This window comes from Micromys minutus, assembly GCF_963924665.1.
Source record: "Micromys minutus genome assembly, chromosome: 16".
In the NCBI taxonomy this organism is placed as follows: Eukaryota; Metazoa; Chordata; class Mammalia; order Rodentia; family Muridae; genus Micromys; species Micromys minutus.
In genome coordinates this window covers 5,221,146-5,229,716 of record NC_137985.1, presented here as the reverse complement: position 1 = coordinate 5,229,716, position 8,571 = coordinate 5,221,146, and the positions used below count along the sequence as shown (strand labels likewise).

The window sequence follows — 8,571 nt, the reverse complement described above, 5'->3', positions numbered from 1 at the left end:
GGCACCTATTCCATATTGGCCCAAACAACTTACATAAGCCAAAGGAGAGGGTGAGGGGAACCATAGGCATGTTAGTAATTAGGCTCCCATCCGTAGTCCTAATCAGCATTCATATGTGTTGTGCTGAACTCGAGGCAACTCACAACAGAAAGCTATATCGCCAGTCTTTTACCAGTCTGATTTTTTAACAGGTTCTGCAGGTGTTGTGTGATGACCCATCGATGGTCCAGGTCCTGATGTTTCGGGGGTGTGGGGGTACTTCAGATGAGAGTGATGAATCCAGGATTGGATCCCATCCACTTTAATAGCCATTGGGGCGGTCAGGATCACAAAGCGGTGTCCTTTTCAGTCTAGGGGGTTTCCTTTTTGACTTAGCATCTCAGCTAAGGTGGGACAATGGACGGCATTAGGATATTGTCATAGGGGCCCAGGAAGGCTGAAATGCTAGTCAACAACCAGGCAATGGAGCATTTCATCAGTTACAAAGGTGATCCTTGTGGGTTCTGTCAGCCAGATGAAAATCTGCTAAGTCAAATGTAGACTAGGGACAGAAGTTAAATGTTTCTAGTAATTAAGGAAGGTAAGGAATCCCAAACCAGGGGGGAAATCCCATTTTTTTCAATTAATAACCACAAGAATTTAATTATTTAATACAACTACTAATCTAATATTAATTACCAGTAAAGTCTAAGCAATCACATCTCAAAACAAGAGTTATATTCAGGGAGCATGCATTAATAATCTATACAATTTAACATTACCCCAGAAAAGAAGTTGGACATAAAAGTTTCTATAATTTTTGGTGGTTTTCAAATCTTATGGCACAGATTACAAAAAAAAAAAAAAATTTGTAAAGACAGATTTCAAATATTTTCAATAAAATGTTAAAAAATTGAGTAAGCCTTTAAGTTTTCATAGTTGGCTCAAGATTAAAGCATCAAGCTGACCCCAATCTGTCTAAACAGACAGAGAAATAGTTAAAATGACTGACACTTTACTTACAATGGTACTAGAAGTCTCTTCCTTCTATCAAACCCCTTCTGGCTTATATTTTCAATGCAAACACATCTTTGTAAATACTGTGAGAATATAAACTTGGAGACACATCAGGACAGAAATGAAATCTAAGACGTTAAGTCTGACTGGTCGGCACAAAGTCTTGTGGTTCCCAGACTATCAACACTTTCTCAGTACAAAACTAAGAATACTTGAATGACTACCCAACTGGCTGACATTCTACAGAATTGTCCATTACACGTCATTGTTCACACCCATTAGCCTGCTTCTGTAGGGTGCAGTTAGCAGAGCAGGGAATTTATAAACACATGGCAACTCAAGATGCAAAGAACTCTTCAAACAAAGCTTTTCTTTTCCATCTTTAACTCTTGTTATTCTTGATTAATAAGAAACAAAGTGAGGGACCCTTTGAACAGATCTTGTACTTTTCATCAAGGCTAGCGTGCAAAATCTCTGGTACTTTAATAGAGAAAAGCGTCAAACATATATAATAAAGGTACAGTAAAATACAGAACTCTCAAATGTATAGAGGAATACACAGATTTTTCACCAACTTAAACTTCTCTTTCATGAACTCTGTAAATGAACCATGTTCTCAAAGAACTGTCCGTCTCTTCCCCATTACCAGAGACTCTGAACTTACAGTGAAAACCCAGGACAAAAAAAAAAGCATTGCATGACAATGGACACCAAGTTCATAAACAACCTCCTTTTAAATGAGATATCATGTAAGAAAATACCACGAAAATAATAATCTTATGAGAACTATTTTAAGCACAGTAAATTTGAGCCTTGGTCTTCATGAAGATACTACAATTTGTATAGAAAACTATAAATATGCAAGACTCCAAGAGAAAAAAGTCAGAATACATATTGTCTCACCTTCTTTAAGCTTAAACCTTTGAAAGGGGGAAAGATGGCTGATGGCCAACTGAATCTTAAGTCAGACAGAGTCCCAGTACTTGGGCAGAAGTCAAGGCCAGCCCGCTCAACTCAGCGAGTTCCAGGCTAGCCGGCTTTATACTCACTGAGACCCTGCCTCAAAAGATCACAAGCTGGAAGGAAAAAGTAAAGAATACAGAACTACAAACAACTCCCAGGTCAAAGGTCCTCCCCAAAGGACCACATTGTCTATAAGCATAGAACTTAGACATACTAAGGGAGAGGGTGGGGAGTGCTGCCGTACTAGAGTCCCTTCCAAAAAGTACTGTCTTTAAATTAAAGAGACATTAATCTAACCGTGTAAATAAGTCTGGCTCAGAAATAAAAATGAACATATCCCAGATCTTTCCATAAAGGTAATGATGGTACATCTTTAATATTAAAGGAATAGACTGTAAAAGTTCAGTCTCAGCGATTTTTAAAAGCTCGTTTGTGCTCCTTGGTGGGTGCATAGTAGAGCTCCATGGGTTTGTTTGCTTTCCAGTATTTCTCACTGACCAATTCGAAAGAGAAGGAGCCATTTAAAACCGTGAACTGCCCGCTGGCTGTGGCTATGTAGATGGTGTACTGTTTCTCACTGGCTGTGTCCAGGTTCGTCTGGTTTGATTCTCCTTTGCTTCGAAGCTCTTCTAAAGCTAACCTCACAGCCAGATACTTGGTTAAGTGATCAACAGTGGTACTGCCTGAGGTCTTTATGTATCTTGTCTGTGCGCTGTCGTCCTTTTCCATAAGTGTCGGGTGAGGTCTGAACACCAACTCAATCTCACTGGCGCCGTCCATCGCTGGATCGATCGCCACCGCTGCACTGTTACCAAGCTCAAGCCCAGAGTCATCGGATGTTTTGGTCCGTTTGTTACTTGGGCCGACCTCCTGGCTGTGTGTGGATGCATTGCTGCAATGGGAACTGTCGCCACTGTCCTCTGCTCCGCTGCCATTTTCAATCTTGCTTTTTGCCTCGCTGAAATCTGTTGATGGCCTGTATCTTCAGCCCCCCTCATTGCTGTGGCTAAGAGCCTGCTGATTGTTGTGTTTGTTGATCCTCGCTAATACCCTCTCTTGATGAGCTTCATACTCGTCACGAGTCGGATAAATCTTGCTGATGAGTGCATCAAAGTTTGGGTCCGGCCTTAGTGATCTTTTAGAAACTAGTTTTTTCTGACAGGTAGAACATTCTTTGTTGCCACTTCTGTGGGCTGTGATAATGCAGTCTGCACAAAACCGACGTAAACATTCCTTTGTAGACATGGTATTCTTCAACATATCCAAAATTGGGCACATTAATTCACTGTGTAGACTTCTAGGTGAAACCACAATTTCCAAGCCATCTGTTATTGCCTCCTGAGGTGTTCGTTGTGATTCGTACAAACTGAATTCCCATGTTTTGCCTAATGGTTGAGTTCCATTTGTCTGCACAGCCTGAGACATTTCAGCTCCTGCCCCAGCCCGGGGCTGCACTGGCCGTGGCCGGAGTGAGACTAGAGTGAAAATCCCATTTTTAAGAACAGGAAGATATATTTATCTGGAATCCATTTGATCTGTAGCACGTAGATCCAAATCCTACAACTTTTTGATTCCCCAAAGCTGCTGTAAGTTTTAGTTTTCAAAAGAATGTACAGTACTATTCCCATTGTACTGAAATCTGTACTTTAGAGAAAGTGGTTAACAGGTGTCTGTAAGACAACAGGGAAACCTAGTATAGGTTTAGGTTAAAAGACACTGAACATTCTTTTTACTGGATACACAGATTGAACAGAGATCTGAGTGAAGTAAGAGAGCCAGCCAGCTTAGTAGTAGAAGAGGACCAAACACATGAGAAGTCTGGGCCTTTCCAAGCCCTTCACCGAGCTGGAGCAGGGCCCAGTAAAAGCTCTTTCAAGAATCAATGGGATGTAGTTAATAAAATCAGTAATAATAAGCAGACAGTTGTGGGGCGCTGCCTGCACATTCTCCATTACAAGATGGCGCTGACATCTGGCTGGAGTTAGCAGTAAACAAGTCATGTGCGCACGTGCTGGGTAACTTTGCACTCCTTGAGCTCTGCCTCTCCCGTGGCGTCATAGGGCCTGATGAGTTTCAACCAATCAGGGGGCTCCACGTCCAAGGCGAGGACTGATCCCTTTATAAGGGGACGGGCTAGATAGTTCGGGGTCTTCGTCTTCACGTGTTGCAAGCTTATGCTCTGCCTCTCGAGAGCATTAAAGCTTTACCGCAGAAGAATCCTATTTCGTGTGCCGCATCGTTCTTGCTGGCGAGACGGTTGCGTGGGACAGACAGTAATGAATATATTTTGAATTCTTTTTTTCTAATAAATTGGTCATAAAGTCACCTGTCACCTGAAGCCATGGTGATATCCTAGCCTTCAGATCTCTAAAAAATACTTTTGTAGGTGCAAAGTCTAAGGTGCTATTCTGGGAGACAGCATGCATCTTTTTGTCCAACATAAAAAAATACAAACCAGCTGCAAAGGAAGTATCAGCTGGATACTGAGCTTTCCTTTCCCCCACATCCCCCCACTCTCTCTCTCTCTCTCTCTCTCTCTCTCTCTCTCTCTCTCTCTCTCTCTTTCTCTCTCTCTCTCTCTCTCTCTCTCTCTCTCTCTCTCTGTGTGTGTGTGTGTGTGTGTGTGTGTGTGTAGGTCAGAGAACAATCTGTAGAGTTCATCTTTCCACCTTTATGTGCACTCTAGGCAATGAACTCAGGCAGTGTTGCAAACACTTGACCTGCTGAGTCATCTCTCTGGGTCAAGGGGTTTCCTCTGGAAACCCCTTGCTCTAGGATGTTCCCGCTATAAACTGCTCTGTTTCTCCCATGCTGTTGTTTCTTTAGTTCATTTTGGGCAGCTGGAAATATGCCCTCAAACCCACATTCATGTTTACGTGAGACGAGGAACAGAATGCCAAGAAGAGAGAACTAGACTCTCAGAGATACCAGCATGAGTCTGGAAGGGTGCCTGGAATTGAAAGCAATGGTGTATCTGCAGTCATTTCAAGAACTGCCTGGAACTCACAGTTTCCCATTGGAGGAGCCAGCAAAAAACTGATTTTTCTTGTTTCTGAAAAGCTTATGTCTGTTCAACTATGGATTTTTAACAGGTTTATTTGTGTGTGTGTGTCCTCTGTCTTCCTATATGTCTATATGGTAGAAGAAAACACCAGACTCCATTATAGAAGGTTGTGAGCCACAATGTGGTTGCTGGAAATTGCTGGCTGTCTGGAAGAACAGCCAGTGCTCTCAGCCACTGAGCTATCTCTCTAATTCCTCCACTCTGAATTTTAAACTTAGCTGACAAGGCACTTTATTCACGCAAAAAAATAAAAAATAAAAAATAAAAAGATAAGTCCAGATTCCAACAGCTCTTTACCATCAGAGAGTATTTCCCTTGTCTCTCTGGGTTTTGTTTTGTTGTATTTGTTTGTTTGGAAATTCATCATCTTTATTACCTAACTATGGCCCCTTCCTTATCTGTCTGTCTACCAGGAAATCTAGTCTTCTTATCGTGCCTTTCAAAGCTCACCCTAGCTGCTCTTAGGTCTTAGCTGCCTTGAAATGATGAAGAGCCAGAGAGGGGTCTATGTAAAGACCCACTATAAGACTTAACCAGTGGCAGTGATCCGGAGCTTAAGACAGCCATTTGCCAACGGTCTGTATCTCTGGAGCTTGTCATCTGATTGAAGTAGCACCCTGGTAAGTCGGTGATCCTCAGAAGAAACCCTGAGGTGACATCCTACATGGATTCTGTCCTCAGAAGAAATCCAAGATGAGGATCCAAAGTGATACAGTCCTGTTAAAGAATTAAAAGGCAGGAAAAACCTAGATTACAAGAAGTAACAGCAGAGAAATCCCAAGCACCAAGACAACAGCAGACAGAATCGGGAGTTGAAGAAAGATGTTGGAGGTAAGGAGCCATAATCATTTAGCAGGCACACAGAGCAAAAGGCCTGGAAAGCAAAGGGGGACATACAAAGCAGGGAAGTTTATGGTTTTGCGTTAGTTTCACCTTCTAGTGATGATAGCAGTACCTGTTTCTGGACCCTTTAATGTGGAGTTCACACTGGCTTCCTGAAGATCAGGTCCTGCCCTCTTGACTTTTTGGCATTCCTGTCATCTGGAGAGCAAACCATCGCTTCAGTATACTGATGGTGGTGGGCAGCTTATGCCTGAGAAGCAAACCTCAAGAATGGAGGTGAGTTAGCCTGGGAGTTTTGAAGTTTAAATTGAAGCTCTTTTATTTAATTTTTCTGTAATATAATAAAATATAAGAAAAATGAAATCTTCAATGCACTGACTCCTTTAAGAGTCTACTCCCGCACTTTGGGGCTCACCAGGATGAATTACTGTGGAAAACAATCAACATACTTAAAAAAAAAATGTATGAGTGTTTTTGCCTGAATGCAATATATATGTATCACATAGATGCCTGCTGTTGTGGGTTGCTTTGATATTGTTTGTATTTTGATGTTAATTTTGTTTCTTCAAGGGGGGTTGGCTCTGCCTAGCAGCCCATTGTATATTCAGATGACCTCACATGAATCTTTTCTCCATTTTAATTGGCCAATAAAGGCTAGAGCCCACGATTGGGCAGTGGAGGGGGAAAGGTGAAACTGAAGGTTTGAGAGTGTGTGTGGGGGGGGGGGGGCTGGAGAGATGGCTCAGTGGTTAAGAGATCCTGAGATGCTCTTCCAAAGATCCTGAGTTCAAATCCCAGCAACCCCATGGTGGCTCACAACCATCTGTAATGAGTTCTGACGCCCTCTTCTGGTGTGTCTGAAGACAGCTACAGTGTATTTATATATAATAAATAAATAAATAAATCTTTAAAAAGAAAAAGAGAATGGGGGAGGTAAAGAGGATAGAGGAAGAGGAGGAAGAAGCTGAGATGGACCAAAACCACTGCTTTCTATTTGGTTTCATAAACATACCTTCTTCATCTTCATACAGGTCATTGATAAAATATTGAGTGGGATAGAACTTAAATAAAAAGTCCTCTGGCAGAGCAGGGGAGATAGCTCAGTGTCCTATTAGGGTTACTATTGCTATAATGAAACACCATGATCAAGGCAACTCAGGGAGGAAAGAGTTTGTTTGGCTTAGACTTCCATACAGTTAGTTGTTCATCAGCAAAGGAAATCGGGACAGGAATGCAAACAGAGCAGGAACCTGAGGCAGGAGCTGATGTAGAAGGCATGTAGGGGTGCTGCTTACTGGATTCCTGTCCATGGCTTGCTCAGCCTGGTTTTTTATAGAACTGACCCCAACCACAAAGGGCTGGGCACTCCCCCAGTGCATCACTAATTAAGGAAATGCCCCACCAGTTTGTCTACACTGTGGTCCTATGGAGCATTTTCTCTGTTGAGGCTCCTCCTCTCTGACGACTCCAGCTATGTCAAGTTGACATAAACTGTCAGTTACATTCAGTTAGATTGCCTCAAAAGCAGAACTTGAGTTCAAACCTCCAGCACCCACACAGAAAGCTAGACATTATAGTGATGCCTGTAACCCCAACACTGAGGAGGCAGAGACAGGAAGGTCCCTGGGTTCACTGGCAAGCTGGTCTAGCCAGTAAGCGAGCCAAGTGGAGGGCGAAGGAGATGTCCCGAGCAAGCTGAATTCCTGGTCTGGCCAATCTGGCAAGCTCTAGGTTCAGATGAGAGATCCTGCCTCTAAATATATATACGGTAAACCACAGGTGAAGACACTCAAGATCAGTCTCTGGCCTCTACATGAATATTACACATGTGCACAAGCACACGCATACAAACACTTTATGTTGCTTCCAGTTGGGAAGGAAACTGCCAACCAAGAAGACTGCGTATAAATCATTAGATAGTGTTTTCTAAAGAAACAGTGTTAGCTTTTCATTATCCTTTCTCTTTATGTTTTGGGGCCGTATCTAAGAAACTTTTGCTAACTCAAAGATTTTTCTCCCATATTTTTCACAGATATTTCATAATTTTAGATTTTGCATTTAAGTCTAGTATAGTTTGAGTTTGTTTTATATGTGACACAATATGACTCAGTTATTATTTATTCACACTTAATCAATCTATTTGTTTGAAAAGACATCTTTTTCACTGACCTGTTTAGCACTTACATTTAAGCCGACGATAGTAAGACACTTCAAGCAGAGACAAGACAAGGTCCTTTAACAGGGTTATGTATCTGTGATAAGGAGATTCTGTTACGATAAACACAAAAATAGAAGAGAAACCCCAGAGCTTAGGAGGCTGAAGTAGAGGCGTTGCTGAGAATTCAAGGTGAGCCTAGGCCACAGTGGTGGTGGTTGGGAGGAGCATTGCTCAGATGAGTTTAATCCCTAGAACCCAGTCCATAGAATGGAAACCAATTCCCACAAGTTGGTCTCAGACTCCACACGTGAGTATGTCACACACGCTATAGGTAATAAAATATTTCTAAAGGAAAAAAAAAATCAGCAGCTCATGGGGGTGGGGGCATCTCTAGGAAATGGCAGAGACCCGGGATGGGGAGGTTACCAGGAGTCTATGGGGTGACTTGAGGTGAAACTCCTAGCAGTGTGAATATGGAACCTAAAGTCACACCCTGTATCCAGGCAAGAACCCCAGTGGACGGATAGGGACACCAACCTCACAAGAC

General features: G+C 42.3%; 1 pseudogene across 1 annotated transcript; it reads right to left on the bottom strand.

The window, feature by feature from the left end:
- Positions 1 to 2,367: 2,367 nt before the first annotated feature.
- Positions 2,368 to 3,384, bottom strand: LOC308430846 (E3 ubiquitin-protein ligase RING2-like; annotated as a pseudogene). The gene has a single exon. The product of its transcript is annotated as an E3 ubiquitin-protein ligase RING2-like (transcript).
- Between the last annotated feature and the right edge of the window lie 5,187 nt (positions 3,385 to 8,571).